The sequence below is a fragment of the Rattus norvegicus genome, chromosome Y, assembly GCF_036323735.1.
Source record: "Rattus norvegicus strain BN/NHsdMcwi chromosome Y, GRCr8, whole genome shotgun sequence".
Classification (NCBI taxonomy): Eukaryota; Metazoa; Chordata; class Mammalia; order Rodentia; family Muridae; genus Rattus; species Rattus norvegicus.
In genome coordinates, this window is record NC_086040.1 from 38,894,975 (window position 1) to 38,917,439 (window position 22,465).

The window sequence follows — 22,465 nt, forward strand, 5'->3', positions numbered from 1 at the left end:
TTTATGATAGAATGTTCTAAAATATCTGTTAAGTCCATTTGGTTTATAACTTCTGTTAATCTGTCTATGTCTCTGTTTAATTTCTGTTTCCCTGATCGGTCTAATGATGAGAGTAGGGCGTTGAAATCTCCTGCTATCATTATTTGCGGTGCCATATGTTCTTTGAGCTTTAGTAAGGTTTCTTTTATGTATGTAGGTGCCTTTGTATTTGGAGCATAGATATTTATGATTTAGAGTTCATCTTGGTGGATTTTTCCTTTGATGAATATGAAGTGTCCTTCCTTATGATTTTTAATGACTTTTGGTTGAAAGTAGATTTTATATGATATTAGAATCGCTACTCCAGCTTGCTTCTTCAGACAATTTGCTTGGAAAGTATTTATCCAGCCTTTTACTCTAAGGTAGTGTCTGTCTTTGTCTCTGAAGTGTGTTTCCTGTAGTTCAAAACGCTGGGTCCTCATTACATATCAAGTTTGTCAATCTGTGTATTTTTAGTGGAAAATTGTGTCCATTGAAGTTGAGAGATATTAAGGATTAGTGATGGTAACTTTCTCTTATTTTCATATTGAAGGTTAGTTTACATTTGTGTGCTTCTCTTTGTTTTGTTGTGAAAAGATTAATTTCTTGCTTTATCTATGATTTTACCTGACTCCTTGTATTGGGGTTTGCCAGTTAGTTTCCTTTGTCTTACTCGATATGTAAAAATATATTGTGTAAATTTGGTTTTGTCATGGAATATCTTGGTTTCTCCAGCTATGTTAATTGAGAGTTTTGCTAGATACAGTAACCTGGGCTGGCCTTTATGTTCTCTTAGTGTTTGTATGACATCTGTCCAAGATCTTCTGGGTTTCATAGTCTCTGGTGAGAATTCTGGTGGAATTCTGACAGCTTTGCCTTTATATGTTATTTAACCTTTCCCTTTACTGCTTTTAATATTTATATTTCTTTTGTGAATTTGGTGTTTTGACTTTTATGTGATTGGATTATTTCCTTTTCCATTCCAGTCTATTTGGAGTTCGAGTTCGGTAGGCTTTGTGTACGTTTATGGACATCTCTTCCTTTAGATTATGGAAGTTTTCTTTTATAATTTTGTTGAAGATATTACTGTCCCTTGATGTTGGCAGTCTTCACTCTCTTCCATCCTGTTATCTTTTGGTTTTATCTTCTCATTGTGTCCTGGATTTCCTGTATGTTTTGGGCTAGGAGTTTTTTTCGGTTTTACATTATCTTTGACAGTTGTGTCAATGTTTTCTATGGAATCTTCTGCTCATTAGATTATGTGTGCTATCTCTTTTATACTGTTGGTGATTCTAACATCTGTGACTCCTGGTCTCTGTCCTAGGTTTTCCATCTTCAGGGTTGTCTTCTTCTGTGTTTCTTTATTGTTTCTATTTCCATTTTTAATTCCGGGATGGTTTTGTTCATTTCCTTCTCCTGTTTTGTTGTTTTCCCAGTAGTTCTTAAGGTACCTTTTTGTTCCCTCTTTATGGGATTCTACCTGTTTACTTCTGTATTTTTTTACTGTCCTGTATTTTCTTACAGAAGTTGTTTATGAACTTCTTAACATCCCCCATGGTTATGATAAAATGTGAACTTAAATCTAGATCTTGCTTCTCTGGTGTGTTTGGATATCCAGTGTTTGCTTTTGTGGGAGATTTGGGCTCTGAATGAGACTAAGTAGTCTAGATTACTGTTGTTTGAGTTCCTGTTCTTGCCTCTAGCCATCATGTTGTCTCTAGAGTTAGCTTGTCTTGCTCTTTATGACAGTGGCTTGACAGTCCTGTATGCTCGTGTGTCAGGACGGCTGTAAACCTGTTTTCCTGATTTCTTTTAGCCAGTTATGGGAACAGAGTATTCTGCTCTCAGCCGAGTAGTTTCTCCTGTCCACTGGCTTTCAGCTCTCCCTGTGGGCAGGAACCAGAAGGAAATTCACATACTTCTCCTAGGTCCTTCTGTGCGGGTGGGGGCACAGAAGGCACAAGGTGTTTCCCTCTTGAGACAGGAATTTGGGGATAGAATAGTATCCTCTGGTTTCCTATCCTCTGAAAGTATAGTTCCCCCACCCTCTGGATTTGTGTGCAGTGAGCTATTCATCCAGTTCATTTCAGATCCAGGCACAGTCTGGGACATGGTGCTCCTACAGTTTTACTCCTCTATATTCCTGGGTCCAGTAGCACTATGCTCTTTTGTCTGGGGCCAGAGATGTGGGTAACAGTGGGAAGACATGGGAGCCTCTTTTCCTTGTAGGCTCAGTATTGTGCACAATACTGGATAATCAGCTCTCTCTCCCACAGCGTCTAGGAGCAGGGAGCTCTGGGCCGGGATGACGAGTTTCACGAGAAAGCTAGAAACTGGAAGTGCCTGGTCCCAGAAGAGTTCTGCCTTTGCTTGTTCTGAGTCCACCAGTCAGGTCACTTAGAGCAGAAAAGTTGGATTTACCACTGGTCTCAGGCCAGAAGTCATTCCACAGCTGACTTTCAGCTCTCTATGAGAGCCACAAGCAGAAATGTCCTACCCCTACTGCTCCTAGGTCCCTATGCACAGGAGGCCCAGTTGGAGCTAGGTGGTTTTCAGGGGTTTCCACCCCTCTGATGCTCTAAGTCTTCCAATCCCATGAGATTTGGGTGTAGGATGCATTTTGGACTAAACCAGATAAAGATGCAGTTTGGACTGCAGGGCTCCTGTACCTTGACTCCTACTATATTCATGTATCCAGAGGCACTGTGCAGTTTCCTCTTGGGCTAGGGATGTCGGCACAGGTGGACAGAAGTGGCAGTCTCTCCTTCCCTGAGGTCCCAGTATTGCCCACTCTTCTGGGTGATCAGCTCTCTGTCACACAGAGATTCCAGAGGAGTTTCAAATGTTCATTCCCTATCCTGTAGGTCTCTAATCATTCCAATTCTCCTCCAAAGTGTGATGGACAAGACCCCTCTGGTCAAGGGGAGGTACAACAGGCCCCATCAGAAAAAGAGGGCTGCAAAACTACTTCTCTTAAAGGTAATCTCAGTGATTATTCATATTCCACAAATGGATTAATACATGCCCCCTCTCCACCGGAGACTTTAATACCGTTGATAGCTGCCAAAGCAGGGCAGAGAGCTATGTCCAATCCGAAAGACAGTCAAAGATGTCCCCAATCTACATCAAAGTGCCTAATGCAATCTGCTTAGGGTAAAGCGAATTTTAAACCTGATTCTGCTGAAAAAGGGGGTTTCAGAACTTCCCTATTAAACCAAGAGGAACTTAAAAGCCCTCCACTATTAAAAATGAGATTAAATCATCACTTATGGTCCAGAGTGACAAAATGCAGTCACAAATCCCAAAGTGAAACTCATAACGCACATACCAGCCCAAGCAGAGACAAAACTTTCTGCATGTACAACATTAGATCAAGGACCATTGACAATTTCAGAAGGGGCTCTTCAGTGTTCCATACCCAAGCAAGATGTGGTAGAAAATTCTAAGTCCACCAAAGGAACTCTTGTGCCTTCAGCATATAAAAAATATGATCTAGCACCCTCACCATCTCCCCCAGTACTTACAATGTCACTATACAACAGAGAATTATTCAAATATCCTCTACCACCGAAAAGGTCCCTCCTGACTTGTCATCAGGCCCAAAATAACCAAGTTTATCACAACACACAGTCAATGAGCCATGCAGACTCCATATTTATACAAAGTGCAGAGAAGATACAACATCCCCTACCTCCTCAAGGGACTCTAGGTCATTCTGTCCTGTAAGGAGAGGCTCCAAATTTTTCCACATATACAGCAGAGATGCTAGCATTTCCCAAAACTTAGCAGAATTCTCTGAGTAGTACTCTATCTCTTAAAGAGACTGTGAGAGAAGAAACATCTACAAAAGGAGTTCTACCCACAGCCACATATGTAGAAATGGCTTGCCAATGTGACACATGTACAAAAGATGTTCTAGGACATATTCCATCTGTAGAGAAGGTTATGGATTCAACCATATATGAACCAGGAGTGGGGGAACATGATAACGAAATACCAGTGTCTGTACCATCCTCAACAGCTGAGGAAAGGGATTGCTTGGATTGCATTTGTGCAAAAGAATGGATATGACCTCTGCTAACTTCACAGGTGTCTATACGAACTTCTTAATCTCCTCAAGCTCAGCCAACATCCACAAACACAAAAGACGCTACAGACTCTTCCAAATATTCCCAAAGGGTATCCAGTCCTTCTTTATACCCACAAGCAGACCCAGAACATCTGCAAAATACTTCTAAGGCTCTGGATTTTACCTTATCTCCTGAAGGTGCCTTCAAAGCCGTTTTGCCTATCAAGCAGGCTAGGGAACCTGACACTTCTATATGAAAGTCTGATTCCATTTCTCCCGCAGAAGAAAATTTTCTTGGAACTTCCACAATTACACAACGATGTGTAGAAACATCCTTATCTGCTCATGAGGCTCCCAGATCTTTCACATATGTCCATGATGCTCTAGAAGAAGTCACATCTTCAGAGGTAGCTCTAATACCTAACCACCGTTCTGATGTCACAGTCAGGATTTCTACACATATACATGATACATTAAGACCTTCCTCATCTGAGAAGGATGTCTGAGGATCTACTGCACCTGAACAGCATGCTTTACAACTATCCCTGTCTACCCAAGTAGATTTATATCACATGTGCACTCTGGGAAGAAATAGATTGCATTCTCCCTCTACCATAGTGGACCATAAGCATCCAGTCTCTAGAAACACAGGGTTAAGATTTGATCCTTCGGATGGAGTCTTGAGAACTTTCTCCTCTGAGGAAGACAGTTGTGAATTGGGATATTGTGTCATCTTCTGGAAACAAAGAGACACCAAAAGATACAACTACTCCTCAGGTGAGTCCCACACATTCTCCATCTGTCCATAGGCCCTTTGAATTTTCCAAAAATGACGAAGGAATTTTGGAAAGTTGCCAATCCTTACAAGAGCATACTGGACATTCCATATTGTCCCAAGGTGCTCAAGAAACTCACTTTTCTACCAAAATGCATGTTCACCGTCTGCCCAGGGTTTCAGGGAATTTCTTCACACTGCTCTAGGGCTCCAGTAAGTGTTGTCCATGCTCAAAGTGATTTGTCATTGTGCAAATTAGACTTCAAAATTACAAAAGCTTTTTTATATTTTCAAAGGTCTGAGGGAAAGTCCACATCGAAAAATATCTTTTAGACCTTGTGCCATCAGCCCAAGTATATCAGAAATATTCCATGTCTTCTAAAGCATCCAAAAATCAATCTGGCTTAGCAGTCTTCCTGGGAAACATTTACCATCAGCCGTACAATCCCCAGGACCAATGAAATAAAAAAGGGGTATCTAGAAACTTTACCATCTGCCCAAAGGTCTTTAGAATGTTCAGCAACTTCTCCAAGATCACAGTTAAACCAGAGATCAAAAAAACTAAAGCCATCTTCCCAGGGTGTTTTCCCAAGAACCACATGTTTCTTTTTTCTTTTATACCAAGACAAAAGACCAGCTTCCTTCTCCCCATCTCTGATCTCTTAATCCTGTTTGTTCACCCTCCCAAATGGCTCTTTACTCTGAATTAGAGGCCAATTAGTAAACCATAGATATATGGAAGGAATATCTGAGAGACAATTGCTGACGAAGCAACACTTGTTACGTCACAGAAGAAGCTAGGGCTCTCCAGGATACAAGGGATTTTTCATGGAGGGCCTAATGATGATGTCACTGAGAACTGCCATGGCCTACCTGCTAAACAGCTTTCCTTACATTGACCAGTTTCAAGTGTGCCCTTTCCAGTAGTGTCCCCTTTGACACAGGGTAAAACTTCACATGCTACATCTCTCTAAAGCTAGAGATTTCTCTGCTTCATTAGTGGTCACATGCTCTGAATGGAGAAAGTTAGGCAAGGGCTTAACATGGGTAGAAAATATCTAGGAACAAGGAGTGAAGGAGATTCTTCTGGAGATTAATTTCATTCCCACGTCCAATCCTGTGAAATACAATTCAAATCCCTAGGTTTTCTCAGTTTCCCATGTGCCAATATTTTCCCTACAGACCTTTAATTTACTGGATATTTTGTTACATTTTTAATTGTACATTCATTGACAGGGGACATTCTATATATTCCTGCATGAGTACTCAAAAATTTCATTTTTCGAATTCCATTTTTTGCAATAAATTTGGTAAACAAACTTGACACAGCTATAGCGTGAATATAACAGTGGAAATATTGTGTACTACTTCAAATGATCAACTCCCAAATCATTATAATATCCAAAGATTAACAGACATCAGTTAAGCAAAGACAACAATGACTATAGAATGCAGTTCTATAGTTCTATTACATATCTTTTCTCTAATATCTATCTTCCTGTATTCCCAGGGCAAGACATGAGAGTTTTTCAGTCCAAACGTCAGTTTCAGGGGGATGTGCAGCAAAATGTATTGCTTGAGGTCCAGTGAAACCTCAACTTCAGCAGGTTCATAAGAACAGGAAGGAATCTATTTGGCATTGTCATTTGTGGATCCTATATTCTTGACTTAATTGCACAGAATCCATGTAAATATTCCACTAAAATTCATAGTTGTAGGAGCCATTTTATATATATATATATATATATATATATATATATATATATATATATATATATATATATATATATATAAAATCAGGCACCAAAACTGGATAAGATTGATGAAGCTAAAATGTGCATTCTGCCAATAAACAGTTATAGATCTTTCATTAGAGAGACAGCCAGAGCATGTCAAATACAGAAGTGATTGCTAGTGGCAAACCAGATAACTGAAAAAAGACCCCTTGTTTGTAGATGTTGAGAAAGGATTTCAAGAACTGAATGGACTTTCAACCAAATAAGAAAAACAAGTTCAACTAACCTGAGCTTTCTGGTACTAAACCAATATTCAAAGACTGTTTATAGACAGACTTATGGCTCCAACTGCATATGTGGCAGAGTATGGTGATTTTGGGCATCAGTGATAGGATAAGCCCTTGGTTCTCCCTAGTTTTTATTGCTAGTTCAAGGGAATGTCAAGGCTCAGTAAAGGCGTTATAGAAGAAGGGTAAGAAGACCAGTTAGGAATCTTATGGACAAGAAACTGGGAAAGAAAATAACATTTGAAATGTAAATATAGAAATACCCATTTAAAAATGCTATAAAATTTGCTAAAAAAATAAAAAAAATTAAAGAAAGAAAAGAAAAGAAAATTAGCAGCTAATCAGACCTATTGGCTCAGTAATCCAAATGGTCCCTATCAGGGAATTATAGTCAGAATAATACTAGTGGAAAGTCTGAGGTGATGAAGTCCAAATTTGGAGCAATTCTCTCTCTCAAATACCAGTATCAGAACATACTGCTCTATAAGTATCCAAATAATTGAGTAATTTCCTCTGAGCTGAGGATACAATACATGTTTTTTACTTCTTCCTTAGGACCATTTTCTTCTGGGCAGAAAGAATAAAAACGATGAGTTCTAAAGAAAAGAACAGTGTCCTTCACAACACCTGGCCTTTTGGATAAAGATATTAATGATATAAACTCTCTGACTTCCAGGAACCATTAGAAGCAGGGAAGTCAGGATGCTTCTGAGAGGCTCCAGCACCTGAATCCCGTATGTGGAGGGCTAAGGTCATGTCTGTGTCTCAAGTGAATATACTCAACTACTACCAAGGACTGAGATTTCCCATAATCCATGCATATCTTCCTTTTTTTTATACCAAGACAGAAGGCCAGCTTTCTTTTCCACACCTCTCATTTCTTCATCCTCTTTGTCCTCCCTCCTAAATGGCCCTTTACACTGAATTAGCAGCCAATTAGTAAACCCTATATGTACTGAAGGAATATTGGAGAGGTACATTGAATAGATTCAAGAATGTGATTTGCAGGTGTGTCTCCTATGACACAGTGGAAACCTGTACGTACTACAAACTTCATCTCTCCAAGTCTAGATACTTCTCTTTCCTGTATTAGTGTTTACATGGTCTGAATGGAGAAAGTTATTCAGGGGCTTGGCATGAGTAGAAAACATCTAGGAACATAGGATGGAGGAGATTCTTCTGGATCATAATTCTATTACCAGGTCCATTCCTGTGATATACAGTTCAGTTTCCTAGGTTTTCTTTGTTTCCCAAAAACCTGTATTTACCCTACAGACCTTTAATTGAGTGTATATTGTATTTCATTTTCTATTTGAACATTCCTTGATTGGGGAATTTATATATATATATTATATATATATATAATATACGTATTATATACGTATATATATTATTATACGTATTATATACGTATATATATTCTCGAATATATATATATATATATATATATATATATATATATATATATATATATATATATTTATGTGTGTGTGTGTATATATTCTGGAATATATATATATTCCAGAAAGTGTTATCAAATAATCTGTTTTCCAATTCCATTTTTTTTCATTGATTTTGGCAACAATGTGGGTCTAGCAATAGAATGAATATAACAATGTAAATATTGTCTACCTACTTCGAATGATAAACTCCCAAATGCTTATTTTATCCAAAAAATAGCAGATATCAATAAAACAAAGGACAACATTGACTATAGAATGTGGTTCTATTTCCAATTAAGTATCAGTTCTCTCATATCTACCTACCTGTGTTCCCACCATGATTATTTCTTCAGGCCATACATCATACTTAGGAGGATGGGCAGTGAGAGGAATGGCTTGAGGTCCAGTTAAACATCAACCTCAATAGGTTCCTAAGAACAGGAGTGAGATTATTTGCCATTGTCATTTGTGGATTCTACATTCTTTAGCTAGTTGCGCCCAATCCATGCTAAAATTCTACCTAACCTCATTGCTGTAGGAGACACCAAATATATATATTTGAATATATATATATATATATTCAAAACTAGATATGAGTGATGAAGCTATGAAGTGCATTCTGCCAGGTACCGGATATAGCTCCTTCCTAAGAGAGACAGCTAGAGCATATCAAATACAGAAGTGAATGCTAGTGGCAAACTAGTTTACTGACAACTGATATGTTGTTGGTAGATTTTGAGAAGGGATTACAAATGCTGTGTAAGTGAGGGTTCTGAGGGTACCTGGAAGAGAATGTGGGACAAAGGACCAAAGAAGGATGCCAAGACAAGAGTCTGAAAAAGGCGTCAATTTTATTTTTCTCCAAGGCTTAATTTATACCATAAGAGGGTTAACAGAGGGAGGTGGAACTAAGAAACATTTACGCAGGGCAAAACACATGATTTGTTTGGTCACGGATTGATGTTGAAAGGATGGTACAGAGTTTACAGGTTTGTCATATTATTAATCAGCAGGACAACATTACCATATTTTTATTTTCTTGACCACCAGATTTGTATTAGTCTTCTGCAGCTGGCTGGGGATTTTCCATGAACCCAGTCATACTTAATACTAATCATGATAATAATATCTACAATGGAGGGCTTCAAGGGAATTGCAACCAACATCTCCAATTTACATATATTCAAATGTAAAAGTGATCAGTGCCCATGCATGTACTGGAATGCACCCCTCGGAAACTGCGTCTGTCTAACTTGGGGTGTTATTTGTCACATGGCCAAGAGAATCTTGTAGCCAGGGCCCATCATGGGATAAGGCAGCAGCTAATGTCGGCTCTCCTGTCTTAGGCCATTTATTCATGAATATATCATTCTCTATCCATCAAGGACTGTCCAGCTCTGCACGCAGGGGTGAGAATTTTTTGGTTTTTCAGCAAAGGCATCAGGACAGTAGGCAAAAAAGAATGATGGCCTCATTTGACTGAGGAACAAAAATGTCCTTCCCTGGACTGGGATGGAGATTTGTAGGTGAACTTGACCCTCATCAAAGCATCGTCGATAGTTAGCCTATGATAATATAAGTGAATAGGTTTTGTTGTTATATTATCTCCCTGTTACTTAACAAGGATGATAAATGATTTAATGTCCAAGGGCCAAAATATATAAGCAAAAGACAAGGAGATAAATAGGTATCCCATGCATGTCCAATAAGGAATAAGCAAACCCCAAATAATTAATGTACAGCATCATTAACTGAAAAATAAATAATGTGTTGAAACATAGAAGGAAAAATAGCATGCTGATTGACATTTTTTAAAGTCTCAAAATAAATCAAATAGACAATACAATTTGGGTTCCTGCAACAATCATAATTGCATTATCCTAAAAGTCAAATCCTATGAATGGTATTGCATTTTTGAAGAATACATAATTTAGCTGTCCTGGAGTGGGTGTTAGGTTTCTCATTCTTCTTGAAGCGATGCAGTTCTTTGAGGAAGCAGGTCCTTTGAGTGGAATGCAGGCTGTAGATGAAGTCGCGTGTACCTTACGCCATGTTAAGTGCCTCGCTGGGCTCCTTCTTTGGATCTTTTTGCCCAAAAGCAGGTCAGTAAGAATGCACTGTATCTTTTAACAATTTTAAAGTAATTATAATCTCTGTATCAACCTCTGATTGAAACGTTCTAAGACCCCAAGTATATCAATTTAATATTTAGGGGAATGTACCATCCCTTGTTTTAAAATTAGTACCTTCAGAATGTGAATCTGGGACATCCATATTAGCAGGATGGGATATATTTTAAGTCAAATTACACAGTGTCTTGTGTGATAAAATTCTTAAAAACAGCGGTAAGGTGCCAGGCAAGAATGCTAGGGGTGACATGGTGAGAGCACGTGGAACAACCAGATACGTGACAAATAGCATTCAGTCATACAGCTAAATGGGCCAGCTTTCTTGGGGCAAAAAGGCCAGCCCATAATCAGGCACAAGCTTTGTGCCTGTGAAACAAAAATGAGAGCAGAGTGGCAGCTGGTTTGTTACTGGCTGTCTCTCGGGACTTTGATTGTCCTGAGCTCAGCTCAGCTCCTTAGAGTCAGCTCAGTGGCTCTGCCTCTCAAGAGACCCAGCCTCTGAAGGACACTAGGCTTCCAGTAAGAATTAATAACAAAAGGATAGAGAGATGGTTAAGAACTGAGTGCTAGATGCCAAGTGGCTGATAAAATAATTGTATGGTTCGTCTACTTTAAGGGGGAAGTTTCTTCCAGGCTGTCATACATGCTAGATGACCTTGCGCCAAAAGACCAGGAGAAAATAGCATTTGAGAATTGAAGGGGGGCTTGCCCAGGGGGTGTTATCCGATTGAAGCCTCAGATATCATAGAGTAAGCTATAGTTACAGGCAATTGGTTTTAAGGACGCTTTCGGCTACCATTCCTGAGGCAGTGGTCACAATTGTGTTGGGTTTCCGGACTCTTACAACCAATAAATAGATTACTAACATTGGAGTACTGATCTTTAATAGAAGTATAGCCCTCCAAGGACTGCAGTGGTAGCCGTTCACCAAGCCGCCTCACTGAGTTAGAGGGCCATGAAAAAGAAAACATTGATCCTGACCGTGGCCACAGCCTCCATTTGGAGTAAGCTGAAGAGCCGGTGCTCTTCTTGTCATCCTAGAGTAAAGCCTTTTCTGTCTGGCACAAAGAAGTTCCTCGCAGTCTGCTGCAGACTCTTTCTGAAACTATTTTCGGGACTACCCTGATTCTCAACCTGGGGCATTTTGACCACAGGGGCAAGAACTGACTGCTGCAGGAATAGGATCAGAGGCACTGTCTATGTCAATGATGACTAACAAGGATGGTGACTTAATGCTGAAGACCAACTCTTCACTTGCAATAGGGCCAGCAGATAAGGCAGGTTCCCTGGCAGAAAACAATTTCTCTCAAGCAAATTATTTCCAAGTTAAGCACCAAGTATACCAAGTAAAACTTCTTGAGAAAGAAAGCAAACAGTTCCATGATTTCAAACACTATCATCAGTCCAAGTCCAAAAATGAAACAACAGCCAAAAAAGACACTCGACAATACCAAAGAAAAAAACTAGACAAACAAGACCAAGAAAAAGCATTCTATAAGTGAATTCCACAGATGCCCATTACCTTCAATACCTGGCCCAAAATGCAGCTTAACCTTAGCTGTTTCTGGGATGAGGCAGAACATCTGATCCCACCTCCCAATGTGACTCTAGAGTGTCCTCTATATTCCTTTCTCCTCCTAGAGCATCCTCTAGGGCCTATGGCCTGTGACAACAAGCAAGTCGACCTGTCACAGCCATAAGCCCCTTACAGGACCAATAGTGACCACCAAGTGGACTCTAAAACTTCTCCAGTTGGGACTCAAACCCTTCAGACAGCAGGGGCATACAACACAAGTCAGCATAAAACAAAGGCGAAGCATGACACAGAGACAAAACAGAAAGTAACACAGAACACAAAACACAGACTTGCTCAAGCTTACCTCTGATCTCTTAACCAATTGTGGTCTGGAGGGAGCACAGTCCCTGTGATGCACCAAAGTGCTTTAAGACCCCATAGCCCTATTCTTTGTGTCCTGAATGACTCTCTGTGTCCTGTCACAAAAGATGAGAGTAGAATGCTTGTCCCATCACTCAGCAATAGCTCTGGGAGGGGGTTAGGGGTGGGAGCCAAAGGTCCAAGAAGGAGCAAAGTCTTCCACAAACAAAGAAGACAGACCAGCCTATTAATAGGGAAAGACTTTCTCCTCCAGGACACCTTCAAAGAGCCGCAACTTGGTTGCCTTTTGTAAGTGAGAGATCAGAGGGTGCCTGGAATAGAATTGGGACAAGGGTTCTTGGGACAAAGAATGACGTTAAGACAGGAGTCTGACCAGGGCGGCAATTTTATTTTCCTCCAAGGCTGAATTTATACCATAACAGGGGTAACAGAGGGCAGGGAAAAGTAAGAAACATTTACCCAGGACCAACATACAATACTGGTGTGGTCAGGTAATAAGGTGATGTTCACAAAGTATCAGAGATGTCACAGGTTTGTCATATTATTAGTCAGCAGGACAACTTTAAAATAGTATTATTTTTTCTTTACCACCAAATGTTTATTACTATTTTGCAGCTTGGTGGGTATTTTCCATGAAAATAGTGATAGTAAATTCTAACCATAATAATATCATCAACAGTGGAGGGCATCAAGAGTGTCGCTCCAAACAGAACTGAAGGGGCTTTCAACTACATAAGAAAAACAATGCCAAAGAACCAGAGATTTCTGGTACTAACCCAATATTTTGTGCATGGACAGAATTATGGCTCCAACTGCATATGTAACAGAGGATGACCCTGTTGGGCACCAATAGAAGGAGAAGCCCTTGGTCTTTCCAGGTTTGACTCCCAGTTCAAGGGAATGTCAAGGTGCAGTATGGGAGGTTATAGAAGAAGGGAAGAGGGGTCAGTTAGGGCTCATATTGACAGGAGACTGGGAAAGAAAATAACATTTGAAATGTAAATATAGAGATATCCAATTAAATAAGCAATGAATTTTGCCAAAAAATAAAAAAAAATGGAAAAAGTAAAAGAAACTGCTACCTAATTTCACCTATTGAAATCTAAAGGATTACTGTAAGGGAATGGTAATCAGAGTAATACTTGTGAAAGACAGATGATGAAATCTCAACTAGAAGCACTTCTCTCTCCCAGATATCAGTGTCAGACACAAACTGCAATATAGGTATCCAAACCATGGAGGAGTTTTCTCTGAGCTAGGGACACAATTCCTGTCTCTCCCTTTTTCCTTAGGACCTTTTTCTTCTTTTCAAAAAGAGAAAAGTCCATGAGCTCTCAGGAAATCAACTGTGCCCTTCCCAACCCTTGGCTTTGGGAATAAAGAAATTAATGATATAAACTCTCTGACTTCCAGGAACCATAAGAACAGGGAAGTCCAGATGCTTCTGAGAGGCTCACAGCTCTTGATTCCCATATGTGGAAGAGTCAGATCAAGGCTGTCTGTTCAGGGAACACACTAAACACCTACCCAGGATTCACTGAGCTCTCCAGTGGACCATGTATTTCTTCCTTTTTTATACCATGACAGAAGGGCAGCTTCCTTCTCCTCTTCTTGGATCCTTTCATCCTCTTTGCTCTCCCTAAAAAATGGCTGTTTACTCTGAATTAAAGGCCAGTTACAAACCCTAGATGTACTGAAGGAATATCTGAGAAGCAGGTGGTGTCACAACAACACTTCTGACCTCACAGAAGGAGCTAGGGCTCTCCAGGTTACAAGATATTTTTCGGGAAGGACCTAATGATGATGATGTCACTGAGAACCTCCATGTCCTACCTGCTGAACAGCTTTCCTTATATTGACCAGTTTCAAGAGTGCCTTTTCCAGGAGAGTCTCTTGTGACACAGTGGAAACCTTTACATACTCCATCTCTCTAAATCTAGAGAATTGTCTTGTCTTCATTAGTGGTTACATGCTACTACCCAAAGACTATACATGAACTAACCCAGGACTCCAAAATCATTGGTATCACTGAATGCCTAGTAGTGGCACCAGAAGGGGAAGACTTTGGTCCTCCCAAGACTAAAACCCCAGTGAAGGAAAGTAATATGGGGGTGGATCGGGTTAGGAACACCCCTATAGAAGCTGAGTGGGAAGAGCTAGGAAAATGTTAACCTATAACCTAGAAAGGGAATAACATTTGAAATGTAAATAATAAATTTGCAAGTTAATGAAAATAGAAGAAAAAAAAAACACTCCTTCTGGAAGAGGAGAACATATGATTTTCCGTTAAGGATCAATGGGAAGAATTTTGGACAACTGGACAAATGTCGAAAAACCCTATTGAATATTGGAAACATTTGGTTATTTCCGGAAAGTCCTGGGTGGATAGGAACATCTTGGGGAAAAATGGGAGATCCAAGTTCTCCATGTCTAGATAGGGAATGATGTTGGGAACCTGGAATGTGTGTGAATATTACCTGGCCCAGTTTGTCAGTAGAAGAGTCAGCAGAAGGTGGCCCAGGTACAGTGTGGTTTTCTCTGAAACTTTCACTGTTCTCCCCAGTACTGTGGTTTGTAGATGTTGCAGGCACTCTGGCTACCAACTCGTCAAAGTCCAGATTTTTTCAAACCCAGTAGACATAACCCGCTTTTTTTTTTTTCATCTTCCCAAGAATGGGCACTAAAGATGAGGCCACTCTTTTTCTAGTAGCAGGATGTAAAGCAGATCTTCTGGTATCCCTGGTCAGTGTGTTACTCAGTGATCTGCTATCCTTGGTCAGTGGATTACTCATTCCCTAAGGAACCCTCAGAGGAAGTGGAACTGTCCATTTCTTGTTCTCAGTCAGTTACCTCTTGGGGTCTAGGGCCCTCTTACTGACTGAAGCCTTTATATGATCTTTGAGTTTCTGTAGGTTTTCTGTAACACGAGCATCAGGTTTTTTGAATCTCTGGTCTTCATAGGGTTTTGGGCATCTGAACTTGTGCCGAGTCCGTGTAAGTAGTCCTGGAGGTACAAACTTGCTCGGGTCTCTGCTATTCAAGTGTTTCCCCCATTGAGGAATAATGTTGTAATCTGGTTCGGGGACACTGAAGGCAGTCTCAGGTGGCGGAGGCTGGGAACCCTTCAAGTGCTTCCCCCATTGGAGTCCGGTGTTATAATCTGCTTGGGGGGACACTGAAGGGGCTTCCAGGCTGTGGAGGCTGGGAAATCGGCAGTGCATGGTCAGAGGGTAAAGTCCCGGATGAGGCTCGCTGGCCTCTCTCCACACATCTGGCTGTTTAGTCGTTAAGAAAATTGAACAAGAAATCGTGAATGGGCTACTACCACGTAAGGGGCAGTGAATGTACTTGCCCAGAGGTGAGTCTTGGTGAACATCAGTTGAGCTGTATCCTTTGAGTATGGGTCTCTCTCCCGAGAACTGTGGACAAGTCCAGAAAGAAAAGCAGGGGAATCTCGAGTGAACCTTGATCTCAGGAAACAAAGTTGGATAGGGGCTGTTCTCGAGTTAGCACGGGGCAGTAGCGAGGTCTGCACGGACCAGTTGCGAGGTCTGCACCGGGCACTTGCGAAGTCTCCACGGGGAAGTCGCAAGGTCTGCATGGGGCAGTTGCGAGGTCTCCAAGGGGCAGTCTCGATGTCTGCACAGGGTAGTGACAAGGTCTGCTGGGGCAGTCACGAGGTCTGCGTGGGGCAATAGCGAGGTCTGCACGTTGCAGTCGCGAGGTCTGCACGGACCAGTCAGGAGCTGCCTCACTTGTTAGTATTTGTAGTAGCGGCGCGATCATCCAAGCTTTCTGATTGAGGAGGAACCCTATCGACTCTCTTCCTTTGAGTCCAGAGTGCTATCTGCTCTCTGTCAGGGGCCGAGATAAGGGATTCTGGAAGGAGCAACATGAATGGAAAGGGTGCTATCTGCTCTCTGTCAGGGGCCGAGATAAGGGATTCTGGAAGGAGCAACATGAATGGAAAGGGAAAGGGGTGCTTAGGACATTGTGCGGTCAAGCGAATATTACAACAGGGTAAATCGCTCTAACTGGAGGCCATCAGTGGTGCAGTGATGTGTCTTGGAACATCATAAGCAAATGGGAAAGGCTGATCCAGACCCTTGCTCCTCAGAGACTGCAGGGACTAGAAAATCACTGGTTGACTGTGTTACGGAATGAACATGTGAGGATGTGAATAGAGCATAGAATGCATGGGATTGATATTAGAATTCCATGTGACTTCCAGGTGTTACTGTGATGCTTCTGCCTAGATGTATCACTATTTTTTCTTGTCCAAAAGCTCTTAATATTCTTTCCAATATGATAGTTTTTAAATATTGAGTATGCTACACAATGGAATGTATTTTTTCTAGTCACATGTATTGAAATTCTAAATGTCTCTTGATATCTTACGCAGTTGCCTGGCTAGAAATCCTGGGATGCTTTCAATACTGGTAAGCTGATTGAATACAACTGTTTGCATTACAAACTTTTCTTTTAAATAATTCTTTTGGTGATCCCCAATTAGATTGTGCAAATGCCTCCCGCCTTTTACAGACATATCTACAATCTCCCTTGCTTGGAGAAAGGAGTTAAGTGTTATGCCTTCTTTGAATGAAGAGAAAGATCTAAGGCTACACTCCTCAGAGAAACAAGCAATCAGGAACTGTAGGAAGAAATATGCATCTAGGGAACAATAAGTGTTCCAAGCTAACCTGAGCAGTAAAATAATGTATGGAAAATACCATTCCTTTATAATTATTATTATTATTATTATTATTATTATTATTATTAACCATTGTATTTGTTTTCATTTCAAATATTAACCCCTTTCCAGATCCTGTTAATAAACTCCATCCACCACATACTCCTCCTCTTTGTTTCTAAGAGGGTGCCTCCCCAACTCTCCCAATCATTCTTTCCTCACCCATCTAGAATCACTGTTCTCTGAATTACTCTTCTCTAGGACATCAAGCATCTAAAGGACCAAGTGCTTCCCTTTCCACTGATGTGAGTTGAGGCTGTTCTCTGCTACATATGTAGGGTACCAGACAATGTATATTCTATAGTTGGTGGTTAGGGCCAGGGGTACTCTGAGGGGTCTGGTTAATTGAAATCATTGTTCTACCTCTAATTACAATCCCCTTCAGATTCTAAATCCCTTCCCCTACATCATCCATTGGGATCTCTAGGTTCAGTTCAATGGTGGCTTTCCTGGCAAAGCCTCTCAGAGAACAGGCATATCAGACTCCTGTTTGCAAGCACATCTCAGCAACAGCAACAGTGTCCGGTTTGGTGTCTGCAGATCTCTGGAAGGCCTTTCCTCCAGCCTCTGCTCCATTTTTGCCCCTGCCTTTTCATTAGACAGGGATAACTCTGCTTTAATAAGAGCTGGGTGACTGGTCCCATCCTTGCACTGGGGGCTATGTCTATCTACTGCAGGTGGTTTCTTCAGGTTCAATATCACTGTTGTGTATGTTGGCTAATGTCATCACTGTTGGGTCCGGGGAACCTGTCGCATCCCTAGTACCTGGGACATTCTAGAGAGTACCCCCTTACCAGTGAGTACATGCTATGTGCCTTTATTTGTGATTGGGTTACTTCACTCAGGATGATATTTTCTGATTTCATCCTTTTGCCTATGAATTTCATGAAGTCATTCTATTTAACAGCTGAGTATCAAACCATTGTGTAAATGTACCACATTATATGAATCTGTTTCTATTTTGAGGGACATCTGGGTTCTTTCCAGCTTCTCTCTTTTATAAATAAGACTGCTATGACCATAGTGGAGCACGTGTCCTTGTTGTAGGTTGGAGCAAGTTTTGGGTATGTGCCATCGAATGGTACAGCTGGGTCCTCAGGTAGTAAATACTATGTTCAATTCTCTGCAGAACCTCCAGCCTGGTTTCCAGAGTGGTTTTAAGAGCTTGCACTATCAACAGTGACAGAGTGTTCCTTTCTCTCCACACCATTGCCAGAGTCTGTTGTCAACTGATTTTTTATCTTAGCCATTCTGACTGGTATGAGGTAGAATCTAAGGATTGTTTTAAATGGCTTTTCCCCAACGACTAAGGATGTTGAATATTAGTTTAGGTGCTTCTCAGCTGTTCAATATTCATCAGTTGAGAATTTTTGTTTAGAACTGTAGCCCACTATTAAATAGTGTTATTTGATTCTCTGGAGTAAATCTTCTCCTTGAGCTTTTTGTAAATATTGGATATTGGCTCTCTATCAGATGTAGGATTGGTAAAATCTTTTTCCAATCTGTATGTTGCTGTATGAAACTAAATACAGTGGTCTTTGCTTTACACTAACTTTGAAATTTTATGAAGTTCTATTTGTCGATTCTTGATCTTAGAGCAAAAGTAATTGGTGTTCTATTCAGGAAATTTTCCCCAGTACCAATGTGTTCAAGGTTTTCCCTGCTTTTTCTTTAATTAGTTTCAGTTTCTCTGGTTTTATTTGGAGGTCTTTAATCCATTTTTACTTGAGCTGTGTACAAGGAGATAGGAATGTATTGATTTGCATTCTCCTACATTCTGTACTTCAGTTGAAACAGCACAATTTTTATCCACTGAATGATTTTAGATCCTTTGTCAATAATGAAGTGGCCATAGTTGTGTGGGTTCTTTTCTGCATCTTCAATTCTATTCCATTGATCTACCTGCCTGTCTCAATACCAATACAATACAATTTTTCATCACGATTGCTCTGTAATACAACTTGAGCTCAGGGATGGTGATTTCTCCAAAATGCTTTTTTTTTCAGAATAATTTTCTCTATCCTGTGATTTATTTTATTGCAAATAAATTTGAAAACTTTCACTTTTATGTTTGTGAAGAATTGAGTTGGAATATTGATGGGGAATCCATTCAATCTATAGGTTGCTTTTGGTAAAATGGCCATTTTTACAATATCAATCCTGCCAATACACGAACATGGGAGTTCTTTCTAATTTCTGAGATCTTCAATTTCTTTCTTCAGAGACTTGTTTTCTTGTCATATATATCTTTCACTTGCTTGGTTAGAGTGAATCTGAGTTATTTTATAAGCTTCTTTATTATTGTCAAGGGTGTCATTTCCGTAATTTCTATCTCAGCCTTTTTCTCTTTTGAGTAGAGGAAAGTTACTTATTTGTTTGAATCAATATTATATTCTGTCACTCTGCCAAAGTTGTTTATCAGGCTTAGAATTTCACTTGTGGAATTTGTGGGGTCACATAAATATACTACCACATAATCTGCATGCATATAGTGACATTTTGAATACTTCCTTTGCAATATGTATCTCTTTACCTCCATTTGTTGTCTAATTACTCTGGCTAGGACTTCAAATACTATATTGAAAAGGTAGGGAGAGAGTGTGTGTCCTTGTCTAGTTCCTGATTTTAGTGGGATTGTGTTAAGTTTCTCTCCATTTAGTTTGATGTTAGCTACTGGTTTCCTGTATATTGCTTTTACTGTTCTTCAGTACGGTACTTGAATTTCTGATATTTCCAAGAGTTTTACCATGAAGGGTTAGGTTCTATAAAATGTTTTCTCAGCATTTAATGAGATGATTGCTTGTTTTTTTTCATTGATTTGTTTTTGTAGTGGATTAGACTGATTGGTTATTAGGTTCTGTATATTAATCCATCCCTGTATTCTTGGGATGAAGCATACTTGATCATGATGTATCATTGTTTTGATGTGTTCTTGGAATTTGCATGCAAGAAATTTACTCAGAATTTTTGCAGGGAAATTCATGAAAAAAATGATCTGAAATTCTCTTTCTTTGGGGTCTTTGTTTGCTTTACTTATAAGCATAACTGTGGCGTCAGAGAAGGAATTGTGTAGTGTTCCTTCTATTTCTAATTTGTGGAATAGTTTGGAGAATATTGGTATTAGGTATTTTATGAATGTCTGAGAGAATTCTGTACTAAACCTTCCTGGTCCAGGGATCTTTCTGTTGGGAGACAATTAACGACTGCTTCTACTACTTTACGAGTTATGGAAGTATTTAGATGGTTTATCTGATCGTGATTCAACTTTGGTACCTTGTATCTGTCTAGAAAATTATCCATTTAATCCTTACTTTCCAGTTCTGTTAAGTATAGGCTTTTATAGTAGGATCTGATAATTTTTTGAGTTTTCTCATTTTCTATGGTTATATCTCTATTTCACTTATGATTTTGTTATTTTTAATTTGAATAATAAGGATTTACCTGTCTTCTGGATTTTTTTAAAGAACCAGCTCCTGGTTTTCTTGATTCTTTATATAATTCCTTTTGTTTCTACTTGGTTGATTTCAGTCCGGAGTTTGAATATTTCCTATTGTCTAGTCCTCTTGGTTTATTTGTATTTTATTAGTTCTGAGATTTCAAGTGTTCTGTCAAACTGCTAGTGTATCATAGCTCCTGTTTATTTGTTGAGGGTCTCAGAGCTATCAGTTTTTCTCTTAGCATTGCTTTTTTGTATTCTCAAGTTAGGCCTTCATTTTCATTAAATTCAAGATTGTCTTTAATTTTTTTTCTTTATTTCTATTTGAATAACTTCTCCTCGAGTAAATCATTCCTCAGCTACCATGTATAAGTCGGTCTTTGGTTGTTCTTGTTGTTATTGTAGACAATTTTTAGTCTGTAATGATCTTGTAGGATGCATGGAATTAATTCAATCTTCTTGTATCTGTTGAGGCATGTTTCGTGATGGATGTTATTGTCAGTTTTGGAGAAGGTACCATGTGGGACTGAGAGGAAAGTGTCAGGAGCCATAAGAGGACAAGCTAATAACTAGCAGGTGGTCATCCTCAGATGGACAGCCTTGGATTATTTTATAGTCCACAACTTGTTTGCCCTTATTAAGCAAGGCTGTAAGGGATACATTTTGGGAAATTTTCCTACTATTAAAATGCTATTCCTGTTGTTATTATTAAAAATATATAACAATCATTGAGTAAGAGCACACCCACTTGGAGGAGATCTCTGCAGAGCTACGAAGTTGTACTGTCCTGTAGTGATGCTATACAGACAAATAGATCAATTCTTTACACTTAATAATGATCCTACAATAATTTCTAATATTATATCAATGGTTATTAAGCTCTTTTATAGTGGGACTGCTAGAAGTCTCTTTTTATAGTCAAAATTGCAGTGAGAACTCTGCCAGTCTACCAGGTGTCACCAGTTAATTCTTCTGAGATAGTAAACAGACTTTATCCTATTCAGAACCCATTAACAAGGTTGTAAAACAGTTATCAAGAGTCATAAAAAGAGAAGAAATGATTTGTTACAGGTGCAAGGACAGATGATAAGATATTGACTGGGTTTATCTGTAAATAACTTCTCTATCAACTATGGTTTTAGACCTTCAGTGAACCTATAGAGCTGACACTGGTGATGAATGTTTAGCCAGATAATTACTCCTGATAAATATTCATGTAAAAATTCTCGGTTGTAAATTGTATTTCAATTTATGCTTTGATCTTTCATATGAACTAGAGATGAACTTTGTAACATGTGATCATGTATTCTGAAATATGTTTAAATGCTGAGGAGAAAGAAATAAACACAAAAAAGGACTGAGAGAGAAGGACTGAACTGGAAGGACAGAGACAGATGGACTGAGCTTGAGAGGGGCCGAGCTGAAAAGTCAGCTTTGAGCTAAGGAGAACGGAGCTTAGTAGAACAGAGCCAAAAATATCTGGGCTGAGAAGAAATGTAGAAAGGTATAATGTAGATACTATAAGTAACATAAGAGGGCAATCTGCAGAATGCAGAGGAGATGAGGAAAACAGAAGAAGCTGGAAAGAGCAGAAGGTGCAGTCTGGTTTCTCCTTACCATGGGACAGAACAGGTCATTTCTTAATAGCAATGCAGGCTTACTCTTATCAAAAGGAACAAGGCTTTTCTCTTACACACTTGGGTTTAATTCACTTAGCATTAAAAGGGTCGAAGTGATTTTTTTCTTTATGTAATAAAGATTGGAGCTCATCTTTCTGCACTGGTGCTTGGTCATTTGCTCCCTATGCTTATGTAAGTAAGAATATCTGTGTAAGTATGTAATTACAAGAATGTATGCATGTTTGTGTGTGTAAGAGTGTAATTGTGAGAATGCGTGTAAGTTAGGCCCAGGTGATTTTGAATGGAA

General features: G+C 39.6%; 1 long non-coding RNA gene across 1 annotated transcript in view; it reads right to left on the reverse strand.

The window, feature by feature from the left end:
- LOC134484520 (uncharacterized) overlaps positions 1 to 14,258 on the reverse strand; it is an 84,683-nt gene extending 70,425 nt beyond the window's left edge. Inside the window, exons 1-2 of the long non-coding RNA XR_010061967.1 lie at positions 13,881 to 14,258; positions 8,652 to 8,758 (exon numbers count right to left, since the gene is read on the reverse strand). This is a non-coding gene — a long non-coding RNA (uncharacterized LOC134484520). The remainder of the gene's footprint in view (positions 1 to 8,651; positions 8,759 to 13,880) is intronic.
- Positions 14,259 to 22,465: the final 8,207 nt, after the last annotated feature.